General features: G+C 40.6%; 1 long non-coding RNA gene across 1 annotated transcript; it reads right to left on the minus strand.

Moving 5' to 3' along the window:
- Positions 1-5,233: 5,233 nt before the first annotated feature.
- LOC115566860 (uncharacterized) lies at positions 5,234-13,947 on the minus strand. Its single transcript, XR_003981088.1, has 4 exons — positions 13,888-13,947; positions 6,558-6,722; positions 5,678-5,709; positions 5,234-5,257 (listed from the first exon to the last, which is right to left on the minus strand). It is a non-coding gene; the product is annotated as an uncharacterized LOC115566860 (long non-coding RNA).
- Between the last annotated feature and the right edge of the window lie 554 nt (positions 13,948-14,501).

The following is a 14,501-nucleotide window of genomic DNA, read 5'->3' on the forward strand; positions in this document are numbered from 1 at the left end:
CGCAGCGGAATGAAGCCGGCTGATACTTGATCGACTTCTGTCCTGGTATGTGGTGTGATGAGTGAACGCTGCATGAGGTTTGTGATTGAGGAGATCTAAGGCCTGTGTATGGATACAGTCATTTCACTGAGCAGTGGGTTTTTTCTGGCAAAAATAGACTTAAAAATCCCAATAAAGTATGAAGAACTTGTGTCTGAAATGAAACTAATACTACTGCTGATCAAATTGTGATATCATCATGTATAGATTTAATTTCTAATTGAATTAATTTTATAATTTTTCAAAATTCAGTTCTGAGAATCAATGATTCCTCCAAGCTTCTAATCAAAAAGTGTAAAACATAAATAGAATGAGTCAATAACTGTGTTTACATGGACGATATTTCTTCAATCTGATTCAAATCATTCCGATTAGAGATTCCGATTCAACTATTTACATAGATATGAAAAAAAAAAAACACTGCACATGTCACAGAAGATATATTTGAATTAAATGCTTGGGGCAAAGCGACCTGCTGTGAAGCATTTAAATTTGCTGGAAATACAATAGAAGATTTTTTCTTTTTTCAAACTGTTTTGAGAATGTTCCGTTTATTCATTAATTTGTGCATCTGTCAGTCCACTTCTCATATTCATGTTTATTGGGCTAATGTTAGCTGATGTTATGACATTAATGACAGCTGTCAAGATTCAACTAAGCAGTTATGCTGGTGTCTTGAGGATGCACCCGTAGCAAGTCATGTTCACAATCATCACTCTCCCATTAGATCATTCATAAGTCCGTCTGGGTCGGAGCCTTGGAGTCGTCCAACATCAGTGGGCTGCCTTCAGTCTTCTCCAGCTGTTCTTGGTTTGGTCAGTGGTTCAATGGATTCCAGCTTCATTAATACTTGTTTGAGCAACTTCTTGTTTCCTCATAACCATTGAGGCATTAAATAATCTTTAACTCGTTTGAAACCTCCAACGAATAAATTGTCGTTAATCGTTGACGGACCCATTTTGTTTTGTTTTTGTCATGTTTTTGTGCCTGCTGGAAGCAATGCCACCTATGACGCTACCCCCAGGTGTGGCCAGCATGCACAGAAAGTAAATATATTTGTTCTAACTGTAGAGAAAAATTGGAATAAAGTCATGCCAGTTTGGATGAGTTTCCTCTGATTGAGGTGTTTGCTTGAGGCATTTTTGTTCTGATGGAATATTAGTGTCTGTGTAAATGCAGCTAATGATTTTTTCTTTGTTTGCTTGTTTAATATTAATCGTTTTAATCTGAATCTATTTTTGTATACATTTTCTGCAGTGCAACGTAGTGTTTGTTGATAAAGAAATCATATCCTGATATCATGAAAGAAGTACTCCTGATAGAAATTTGTTAATAACTTCTAAGTTCAGTTTCAACTGTTAGTGTCATATTGTCGCACTTTCAATGCTTTGCTTTCAATGCATCTTGAACGGGACATGTTTGGTTGTCCAAACCAACTGAAGCCGAGCCAGGGAGGTTTAGCCGAGTTGTAAGTGTAAACAACAGCCTTTTTGTTTAGGAGACCGGACTCGCAGCGAATGCTGACATGATGATGGAGGGAGTCCGGATGGGACCTTGTCAGCAGGCCACAGTGCCATCCCCCTGAGCAGCGCTACGGCGGATGAGGGTGCCACCGTCCCATCCGTTAACGTAGAAAAAAAATGAGAGGGAGGTGAGCCGAGGACTGTAAAACAGGGTCAGTGGGGACTCCCTGTGTCTAGTCCCACATCAAGAGACGGGAGAGGACACACAAGCCTGGCTTTTAGAGAGAACACATTCACAGAGCGAGCAGTGAATGGAGCTCTGTCAATTTGCCAAAGTAGCTCGGGTGATTAACATTTGAACTGTGGCACATCAAGAGCCCCCTGTGGATGAATGGTCATTCTATCAGCCTCATTAGGGGAAACCTATTCAAGGATGCCAAGCACAAATTGCCCAGGCCCAACTGTCAAGCATGGGTAGAGAATGACAATGGCAAACCCAAAGTAAACAGTCGCGTCCCGTAGATCGCTCAAATCCTCCAGTAAACAACATTCAGGGCCAAGATAAGCAATGAGCTTCTTAAACTGATGGAGTGTGTCATAATAATAACCTGTGTAGCACCATGGTAAATCGTTTCAATGTGGTCGCCACCTTGGAGTAAATAGCATCGCGGGACAGGCAGCTTGGTGGCCAATCATCCGGCAAGCGAGACATGAACACAGACCCCTTTATTTTATGATTTCCATTCTCATATAATCAACTATTCTCTAATTCAGACACACTGACATACATTTCACCACTTTCATTTATACTCAGGTGTAAGGTTTTAAATAAATAAGTAGCTGTTTAAAACTCAATGGAATAACAGTGATTCAACAACCAACCAACAACGCGTCCTTCCAAATGCGCCGAGACTGCCTCGCCACCCGCTTCTTTTTCTTAGGCTTTTCCTGCCATCTGCGGACCCCTCATCAACATTTTATGGACTTTTATTCACAAACACAAAACAAACAGAGGCCTAGAAACACAAACATCACTCCAGCGTCACGGAAGCTACAAATCTCCTCAAAACATCCGAAATTAAGAGAGACAAACACGTCAAGGAAACGAAAACACAATTAATTAGATTCTCACGAAGGCCGCATGTGCAAACTTGCTCAGTGACGTTGTCATTTTCCGAGGATGTATTCTCTCCCGTCACAGTCATCACTGCAATGCACCAAAAAGCAGAGTCGGACTGCTGTTAAATAAATATTGTCAACATGGCTCTAACATTTTATCGTGGAACACGTATGTAAACCTTTGGGTAGGCATTAAACACACACACACTAAAGATATACTGCTTAATGGGTATGCGAACACGCAGCTAGTGTTACTCTCCCTGCATCCACGAGCTGCTGTTTGCTGAAACTATAATTACAACTAATAAATCAAAGCAGTAACCGGTGTATAACGTAACGGCACCGATGATTTTTCTATCCTGGAAAAAGAAAATGTGCTAACATAAATTAAGTCATAGGGGTGTTTAGTGTAAAAAAAAAAGTAGTAGCGCTACGAAAACACAGATTTTCTCTCCTTTTAGCAGTAAATTGCTGCCATTATAGAACCGTCTCTCTTCCAAGTCCTGAGTGGGACCGCAGTCGTTTTGGCAAGGAAAATGTTCACGGTTAGTGATTGCTCTCCCATATTTGTTTTTTTTTCCCCCTTCTCTTCGCTCTTTAGTTAAAAATCAGCGTGATCTTATTTGATAGACGTGTTTACCCGAGCTCTGGATGGAATTCATTAGCCATAATTAAGCGTTTACTTGATCAGGAGGGTAAAAAAAAGGATTATGTGAAGTCAGATTAAAGGGAGCTGAGTGAAACCAACGAAGAGATTATCAAGCGCTGCCAGGCAAGCAGGCTGCCTTTGGAGTTGGGCCCTCTCTGATCGCTATCTCGTTAGTGCTTTATTCGTCAAACGCCAAGCTAATGCCTAAAACAAGCTCGGCTTTATCCGGATTCTTCTGCAGGAGCATAACTCTGGAGATGTCTTATTGACCGACTGGCAGAGTTTAAAGAGACTGGAGAAGCCAGGGAAACAATTGTGTGAATTTAGGAAATGATGAGGGACATTTTAAATGGAAGTGTGCAACATTTGATAAAAATAAAGCATTGGTTTATTTCAAACTGTTCAGGTTTTTTTAATTTGTCAGTATAAATAAAAATAATCATGAATATCAAAAACTGAATGAGGAGGTGTTAGCAACTAGGTACATATGTGCTGCTTTTTTGTAGTCGGCCAATCAATGTATCATCAGGATTAATCACTCATCTACAGGCCTGACAGGGAAAAACTAACGTGCTTTTCATAGTGATGTGTGTTTAGTGACATGAACACCTCGGTTAAATCATCTGAAGTACTGTGTTTTCACAAAAAGGCTAGATTTCAAAATAAAACGCATCATACTTATGTGATTCCATCACAGATGCTACGGATTGAGCTCACTCGTTCTTGACCTACGTTTGTTGGACAATATATTCTCTCAGAAATAATTTCAACAAACAACATTCATGTCATTTAAGGACCATTTATGCCACTGATAAAATAAAATGCGTCCATTCAAAGGTCATATTATGCTAGTTATATATATATATATATATATATATATATATATATATATATATATATATATATATATATATATATATATATATATACACATATATATATATATATATATATATACATATATATATATATATATATATATATATATATATATATATATATATATATATATATATGTTCATATATATATATTAATCGCAATTTTTTTGGCACATTTTCTTCTGTTCTAAATGTACCTTAATTTATTTTTTTTCATGTTCTTAATACTTTTAACAACATAAGAAAGGGTTAGGGTTAGGCAAACACTTCAAATTATGCAGGAAAACAAAAGGCTCAAAAAATATCCCCTTACCCTATATGGGATCAAAACATGGTGATGTCTGCTTTTGGCGAGGGGGGGCGGTGGGCTCTCTGCATCTGCCATGTGATTCGAGACTCGACGTACTTCAATGGTAACTCATTTCATGTCCACAGTACGTGCAGATAACTTTTGTCCTATCGACCGAACCATCTGGCAGTGTTTTGAAAGTGAATTTGCCATTCATAAGTCCTTTCTCCATTTCCTTTCACTTTTGCTTTTCAGTCCACCGTGTTTTTCCCGAACCGCCAACCCTGCTTCTTCTTCTTCTGATTCCCTTTCTTATTCTTCTGCCACCCTCTGGTTCAAGACTACAGGTGCCATCGACGGCCGTAAATCATACAACGCGCGTTTTTTGTTTTTTTTTAATACCGAGCGTTAGTCACGCGTTAAAAAAATTAACGCCGTTAAGAGGATATTGCGTTAACTTTGATATATATATATCTATATCTATATCTATATCTATATATATATATATGTATATATATATATATATAAAATATATAAATATATATATACACATACATATACATATATACATACACACACATATATATTAAAAATAATTGACGTTGGCAGACAATTGCATCCAGACATGAAGCATTTGTTTGTTTCTGGCCATCTAGTACTTTGTCTCCTTTTACCTTTGTTTTGGTCTCCACCAACTCCTAAGGGAAATGTCTGTCCACTCTGTTCACCAGTAAGCCGCCAACATTTGTCTGCCTGCTGTTTGGTGCTGGGCAGCGGATTTATTCATCAGTTTTGGCTGAAAGCATCTGTCAGCTGTGCCTGACAATAAGGTTTATAAAAGCAGTGAAGAGAGTGAAGTCTACCAGTTGCAGGCCTCAAAAAAGCAAAACAAGTCTTGCAGAGACCGGAAAGCTAAGTGACACTAACAGGAGCTGCAGCTTTTGGTTATGAATTTTTCTAATATATGAAGTTAAATAGCTGATACGCGATTAAAGATCAGACCCTGTATATAAAACCTGATTAAAATCCACAATTGTTCAACCATGTTTGTAACCAACCATGTACTTGTATTCAGTAATCATTATAATCGCTCAGAATAAACCCACAAATGGATTTTTCACAGTTAGAATCCTACAATCTGTTGTTAATAAGTTTTAACTGCAGGTTTGCCTCTTGGAAGTCAAATACACCAACTGTTTTAAAAAATCCAAAAGCTTCTGACTATTATAAATACATTACCTGGTTTTGAGGCTCCATGGGCAGCAATGCTTCTGGTGGCAAAAACATTACAGATTACAGATACATTGAAAATGAGAGTCACAATTTTTCACAGTGGATGAGACAAACAATAGAAAATCTTAAAAATCATAAGAACATCTTTCACAGACTCAACAATGGTGGTTATGGCCCTGGTAAAAAAGAAGGTGTAATATGTAAGATTGTGTCCCCTGTGGAATTCATACTAGAAACTAAATAGGGGGCAGCATTTCACCAGGGTCCCTGCTAACTGCTCCTAACTGTAGCTGATGTTATCTAATATCCAGCTAGCAGGACCATCAGCTTACTCTGCCTGGACTGAGAGCTTGCTGTTTTTTTTACTGATTAGAGGAGGTGTTCAGGCCAAAGGCCCCCCCCCTGGAGACCTGAGCAACACTATCAGACAGGCACCTCTTTAAGTACAAAGTGGTATTACGAGAAAGAATGGGCAAGGGCTAGCAAGTTAGCGTGCTAACTCCAGATGATATATGTGTAAAACAGTACATACAATACATCAAAACTTATTCATTCACATCCTATTTACAATAAAAAAAAAAATGTACTAAAATTATACAAATTGGACCTTTAAGTATTACTATAAAGCCTCCTGTGTAGGAGAGGCGGGTGATTTTTTTTCTTTTAGTTTCTTGACTAATGGTCATAGTTGTCAGCAGATGAGTAATTCGTCTCACATTGACTTAGCACATCCCATCCCTCCAATTATTTTCCCGCCACTGATCTTGGTCAAAGGATAGCATAAGCGAAATCGGGAAGAGAAAAAGGACACTGACATACCTTCCCACACGTTAGTCTATGTGCTGTGATTAATGCGAATGTGTGATTTAGGTCGAACATTACTGACCTGTTGATTTGAAGGTCTGCAAAGTGCAGCCTGTCAGAACGCTGCTGGAACGCTGGGAGGAAACCTGTAATGAGGCCTGTGAGAGATGCCAAGTGGTTGGAAGCCGCCGCGTACCTGCTGCTGGCGGAGACACGCGGCAGCCTTGCGAGCCAGTTTTGAGGATTACTGTGGAGAAAAAAAGATGATGGATTTAAAGTTAACTGGATGCTGGATGATAAACTTTGATTCCAGCTTTTTCTCCGACACAGATGTCTGTATTAGATAAAAAAAAAACAAAAAAAAAAACACTTTGCAATCAAAGGGCTTTAAATTTCAGATGACTTTAACGTGAAGTCCATGCACGCTGAAACATTTAGCATCGCCAGGGTGGGTTTAAAAATGTTCAGATATTACATTTTCGGTTTAAAAAGCACTCATATCGTTTCATTTAAAAGTTAAAATAGCTTGAAGACGTTGGCGGTGGTTGACGGCGATGAAAATGTGAATTGGGCTAGAGCATCATAAATCTGCAAGAACACCAGACTAATCGACACGAGAGCAGCACGTCCTTATGGTACTGTGTAGAACAACTGTGCATATTTTAAAAAGGGCTGTGACACCTGGTTCAATAGTGATTTAGAGGAAATTATAATCCATTTCCGATCTGCTGAATCTGCTGCGTCACGCCATAAGTGACTTTCACACCTGGCTACTGGAAACAAGGACAGGTGGGTTAGAGAAGCATCACTTCTCCAAATGATGTGTCGACACTGAAGTTCAGCTCAGCTACCAGGTTATTACATGTAGCTTAAAACAATGTACAGCTTATCAACAGCTGTTCGCAATGTTTTACAAAATGCAGATTCAGAACTTTTATGGTCATTTTGGGGGCTATGGTTTTAGGCAGAGGTTTTATTCTATTATGGTTTTATTTTTCATATACGTAGGATGGACAAAATATAAGGTAAGAAAGGCACAATATTGCACAGGCCCTAAGAGGTTTTATAATATTTTCTATAAAATGAGCTATCCCCCCCATCCATTGTCTTATCTGAGGTCAGGTCCTGGTGGCAGCAGGATAAGCATGGTAGTCCAGATGTCCTCTCCCCGCCAACGCATTCCAGCTCCGGTTCCTGGCCAGATGAGCATCTTGTATGTTATACCACCGGTGCGTTCTGGTCCTACCCAGGGGTCTTCTCCCAGTCGGTCGTGCCAGGAAAATATCCGAAGGGAGGTGCCAGGGAGGCATCCTAACCAGAAGATCGAACCAACCTTAACCGGCTCCTATCGACGCTCAGGACTATAGGTGAGGGTTGGAACGCAAATCGAATGGAAAACCTAAAAGCTTCACAGTCAGGCATGGCAGCAATACTGATGCCACACCAAACTGCCAATCCATTTCACGCTCCATTTTCCCGTCACTCCTGAATCAGACTGCAAGATACTTAAACTCCTTTTGCTTGGGGCAGAAACTCATCCCTCCCCAATTGGAAAAAATGAGGTTGTAATCATAAAAACAGTAAACGGAAAAATCGTCACAAATTAAACAGAAACAAGTGCAACAGTGTCTGTGAAGTATGTTGAAGTTAACATATTTCGTTTGTTTATTAGTGTTGTGAACGTTAAAATAAAAAAAGACTGAAGCGGTTGTTTTTTAAATCTGCTCGCTCTGAAGTGGCTGCATAAAGGTAAGAGTTTGTATTCAGCGTGTATGATCGTCTGACAACAGTTTCGTCATAGATAGTGTCAAGGGATGGGTTCTTCTTTTATTCTCATCACTTTCACTGCAGTTTTTTTTCTCAAGTTGGCAATTCCTGCTTTGCACTGGACCGCGAGGTCGCCGTACCATGAAGCCACACCACATCTACAATATTGACGCTTCCAGTACAGCAGTGAGGAACGTTAACGTGATGTTATTTTGTGCACCAGCCTGAGTCTGCGAGGGAAAATACAGTCTCTGCTGAGCCAGCATAGCACACAGGCACTCAACGTGGGCCCTCAATTTTAAATTACGCAATATTCACACATATTTCTTCCAAAATACGACATTTTGGGGGGGGATCCTGCTCCGTTTACTGCATCATTGACGCTGAAACCATAATTCCGCTGCGCCTTCAAGGGAGTATAATAATGTATCCGGGGGACGCTGCCAAAAAATGTACATATCAGCTATATATGCACCACTCAGTAAATTATTGGGCCACCTCCAGACAAAAGTTGCAGCTCCTGTATTTGTGTTGCTCATGACTAATGCCAGAAATGGAATTAGCATTCCTTCCCAATTTTTTGCGTGTCACATATGGGCAAACGTATGAATGAAGTTGTTTGTTTTTTTTTTACTGTTTGAATATAAACAGCTGCCACGCAATGATGATACTTTTTAGTTGTGCATATTTTGTGCCCATATGGCGTAATGATGGAGCCATTTGCAGAGCTGATAACCAGTTGGTTATGTTATCGAATGGACCCAAATATATAGTAAAAAAAAAAATGTCCAACCATTTGTTTCATGGCAGAAGAAGATAATTGTTGATGAGCGCCTTTGAAACACCTGAGGCTTGAAATCATCTCCTCACTATGCATTGTGACAAATTTGGTAAAACCACTCCTCGCATTCATCAGCACTGATGCTGCGCTTCGAGAGGACTTAAACGGTTTGACCGGCAGTGGTGACTATTCAAAATTGCTTGAATAAAGCTTGTCGTGCTTCAGAGACCGGCGGCGGGGCTGTGTGATTGAGACATCAAATAGAAGTACAGGGACCAATTCTCCCACCAATTTCCTCTGCAAACTGTAGCAGCAGGATTTTAAATACTTGGTCATTCAGCCAACACATATTTCCCACACAAAGCGTTTGTTTACACATCCACTGTTTCCTTTTTGGATTTGTGTCAAGCTATGAATTCCATCGGTTTGGCACGGTGGAAAAAAATCATTAAATCATTTCTTACGTCATAATAATTGCTCAATTATAATCAGTATAATTGCTGCTATTGAAAAGTATAGAAGAGGTGCAGAAACTGTTTACCTCGAAAAAGCTGTCAACAATACCACTGATGGCTCATTTAACAAAATGCGCTTAACTCAAGGAAGGAATTCGGCTTACAGTCTTCTTAAAATCAACCAAAAAAGGAAGTCAAGGATAACCAGGGGGTCAGCGGACATCTGGAGGAAGATCAAGAAGATAATTTGTATCAGACTCCAAAGAGCATCCCTGAACAGATGATCCATATATGACCTCCTGTTATCACTGCCCAAAAAGTAGCATCCTTACCCCTTGATTCCAACGGGCACCTCTCTGTTACCTGCACTGTTTTATTGCCCCCACTGGGAGCGTTTCAGAAGTGGAGCATAATGGCTGCCTTAATTTTTCCTTGACCTGACTAATTGACTTGTGTTTTAAGTCGCGATCGGCGACTCTGTCGTGGCCGTAATGCAGTGGTAACGGGCCCGATGGAATCTTGGTGATAGGTCATGTGGCGAGGCCCCGGACACGGTCTATCCACTAAAAGAGGCCGTGAGATGCAGCCAGCAGCTCCCGCAAAAGCGACTAAGTGAGCCTTTATTTTTATCTTATCACAGATATTTTTCTGGAAAAGTCAAGAATGACCTCAATGTGTAATAATGTTATAAGTACACGCCTATATGTTTGTAATCTGTGTGAACCGACCCATGTAAGAAGAGACTGTTCGTAGGCCAGGAGGGTCATGTCTGCTTACAGGCTTTGTACTGTACTTAGCGGGGCATAACACATCACAAACCACTCTCTGTTTTGGACGCACAGAGATGAAGATAATATTGATCTCAGGAGCATAAATCCTCTGACAAAATAATGATATGATAGGGGGATGATACAGAGAGAAAAAGGGTGGAGAAGGAGAGAATCATCCAGGCAGATCAAGGTGCAGCTACAGCTAATGAATCTGTCTATACGCGTGTTCTCTAAGATACCCTGAGATGAACCACTGAGCTGTCCAGTGTCCACGTTGCCGTGACCTTTCTGCACGGAGAGGCAACGTGTTTACATGGACCATTGGCTTTATGCCCCAGAGGGGACCTCTGAATCTGGCCCTGCTGTTGCCTTATTAATACCGTTTGTTTAATTGTCTGTTCTGAATTACATCAGACGGGGATTAGATCTCCGTCAGTTCTCTTCATGCTGAACGTGACTCACAAACACATTTTTGGCTCTGATGCACTTCCTGCAGCGTTGCCACCTTGCAGACATCAGCACTCGATTTTTTTTTCCAAACATGTTCACTTTTGGACAATGAAACACTTGTACGTGCAGTCACGTACAAATACTGCGCGCACACAGTCTGATCAGCAAACCTCGACGTTGTGGCAAGAAAATAAATCAGCTCGTTTCTGAATATCCGCACGTCGGAGCAAAGCCCTTTGGTTACTATAATTACAAAGTGCAATAAATCAAAATAGAAACTGGATGTGTTTGCGGTGGCTTTTCTCATTCCCAACTGAATATTTCTTTTTTTTTTTTTTTTTCGAAGATCCTACTGCTGATGCTGCCTTTTTCTTGAGACAACAAGCCCCGGAGAATTGCGCATGTCTCAGCAAATATGAGGAATCGACATCAGGGGTAATGAAGTGACTGAGATAGGAGTATAGGCTGCCATACCATGCTATGATAATGTATTTCTTCCTGGGAAATCGGATTTTAGTGCGGTGATTATCATGCTTTTGATTACCTTGTGGCATAAGTATTTAGCTCCTCGACAGATGTTTCCACTCCGATGGACACCAAGCCACTGAATATTCACCAGTTTAACGGGCTCTATGAGTTGCCAGCGTTCGACAACACACGACGGAGAGGCTCAGGACAGCGTGTGCTGCAGGGTGAACCGCAGTGACTTTATTAGGGGTGTGATGACCAGTAGGCCTTAATGTGACATACAGCTTGTCATCTGTGCCAGCAGAGGAAACATGACAGATGTAAACCAGCCCTCTAAAAACAAACACAGTAGCAGCTTTCCCAATATACTCGCATTTGCTATAAAGCCACCAGGAGACTGACATCCTATTCCACCAGCATTTAAAACCGTCAGTCCCGTTTTGCTTGGCACACAGAAAAGGGAGCAGTTATACCTCGCTGAAGGTAAATACAAACTGCCTCTCTGGCAGTTTTGAGTGCGATTTTTCATTCAGCCGGTCCGTCATTGACAAGCTACAAAAAGAATCCAGGATTCAATTTTAGCATTGTGGCATTGGCAAAAAGGAAAACATTCTTTCAGGAGGTAAATGTAACAAATTCCACAGACGAGCCCACGTTGCTACAGTCAGCGGAGCCAGATTATGCAGCATTAAATCTGCACCGCTGTAGGGATACATGTCATATTAGGTTAGGTGGCAAAGGAAATGCATGGCTCGAGGTTTTTTTCAGGCTCTTGCGAACATTTCATGCATCCTTCGTATGCGGGGCTGCAGCAGAAGCAGTAGGGTAGAGCTCAGGAGAGCGTGCTGCCCTTCCAACTGCCCCCGAGGCCAGCTGGCTGTCACTATCGCTCTGTAACAAAAGTCAACTCGGCAGTTTGATTTGTGTGCATCTCAGAGACGGAGCAGAGTCTTTGAAAGCCATCAGCACTGCACACAATGGAGCGAAGTGATGAAATAATTTTGATAAAGACATAGTGGAGACAGCCGCTCATCACATCGCAATGACTCATCAAATAAAGTGAGTTACTTACATTACTCCTTACTACGTTTTAATGAGTTAAAAGCCTTCACACTGACATGTCACATATTCTGTATTTGATACATGTGGAAATAGAAATCAGGACTTTTTTTTCCTTTTTTTTTAATACATATATACACATCTACTTCTGTCCTTTTCATGGCTTTATTTATAGGACAGTTTACAAAGATGAAAGAAAAAGGGGATGAGAAGCATCAAGGGGCCACAGGTCAGATTTAAACCCTGGGCTGCTGCAGCGAGGACAGATCCTCTACAAACTGGGCGCATGCTTTACCACCTGAGCTACTGGAGCGCCCCAGCATTATGGATTAACGAGTAATACAAAATGCATTACATGTGTATCAAACATGATGAATGCATCTCCATCCCCCGCCCCCCAAAAAAGACAAAAAACAAGCAGTTCTGTTTTGTTTACATCCATGTTTGCTACAGTAGCTTGCAGTCTTCATCACTGTCTTTCTTGGCACCGTACTACATTTCTTGGTGCATTAGCCTACCCACCAACAATGACAACTACACCTAGCTGACTTTAGTGGTATAGGTGATACAGATTCATCTCTTAGGGGAGAGGCTAATTGACCAGTGCTCCCCATTACCATTTTTTAGAACATGCTTGACCATAAGAAACATAGCGACACCTGTTCCATTTAACCGACAACAAGGACTTGAGTACGTGATGGAAGGAAGGATGGATTCAAAATGTTACATTTTATTAGCGCCATGACGTAATGCTACATCAAAAGGAGTTTTCTATGGTAATGTTAGAAAGACTTGGGAAAGGACTTGAATTACCGTTCAAGTTATCGTTACCTGTTTTTGTAGAGAGCTATTGAGTCCACGTTCTGTTAACATGAGCAAACCTAAGATGTGACCATGAACATTGTGGTATCTATACAATGTGACTTTACATCTACACTGATGTTCATCTGGTGTTTATGTCTACCACACCGGCTAATCCACTCTTCAGTTTGAACAAAATGCCTTCCACGTGGCCAGGGTTAGGGTTAGGTACATTCATCAAGTTGGACTGACAGGCTGGCTCAACAGTTATTGGATCAGAGAGTGAAAATAGGCAGGATTCGAAGGTCAATTGTGTCCTTCAGGAGAGAGTCAGAGAGGGAGGATGTTAAGTCGGCCAAAGTGACTAAACATAACGACATTACAACTTTAAAACATTATCTTGTTTGAGAGACTTTACGTCTTCTCATCTGCAATGTGGTTGTTTCACAGCAAAGACCGCAACTCCCATGATCCCACGCTACCTCACATCGTTATCAAATTACATCTTTGTTTTGATTAAAGGACTCCTGGCAGCAAAAGTTACATACTGTGTGTTAAACACTACAAGTTACTCAAAAAAGTCATAAAAGTAATCACATTACTACACTGCACCTTTAACTAAATGGTTAAAATCATTATTGCTTTGCCCATTTCTGAGTTTTGCATATTCTTGCATAACTGCAGCAGGTGGGTGAATGTTTTTCGAAAACAAACACATTTTAGGAGACTCATGTCGTCATTCATCACAACAAATTCCACTTTTTACTCAGCTGTCCACTTTCTGTTCTTCCCACAACAATCCAACAATCACAATGAATTCCTGACGTCTAACAAGCAGCAGGCGATTCTTTTGACCTTTACCTTCGTCAAGAGCTTTTCACGTCTTGTATCTCGGATGATTGGTTCAGTCAAGAAGAGAACAAGAAGTGATCAGGAAACGATCGAGAATGTTCTCCGGTTTCCATGGCAACCGAGAGATCCTATGTAGCGGAGCAGAAGTCTCAATTACAAAACGGCTGATTAGCATCAAGGTACTTGTGCAGGAGGAAGTACTGGAGCCTTTCAGATCGGCAGGCAGCTGTGCGACTGAGGGGCAATCAAAGTGTGTGATTGCTGTCATTTTATAAGAACTCTGTTTGTTTTACAAATTAGCTTTAAATAACTCAGAGGTCAGAAGAGTGAAAAGTGAAACTTTTTCCCTTAAAAGGAATTTCAATCTAATTCAAAAGTTCATTACCATCTTAAAAAATATATATCTGAAACAATTTTATCTTTAAGTGTTAATTAGTCTGTCCTCCCTGCACTAAAAAAAATAAAATACCATTGTGGCATATTGTCAAATGAAGAACCTCATGGGATATCAGAGCTAATGAGAAAAATGCTCTCAAGCCATTTGTTGTTTTTTTGCATGCACCATGCAAACCAAATGGAAGGATCCCCTTATTCATCTCTGTCGCCTTGCCCGGGTCAGGCAG

This window comes from Sparus aurata, chromosome 17 (genome assembly GCF_900880675.1).
Source record: "Sparus aurata chromosome 17, fSpaAur1.1, whole genome shotgun sequence".
Lineage (NCBI taxonomy): Eukaryota > Metazoa > Chordata > Actinopteri > Spariformes > Sparidae > Sparus > Sparus aurata.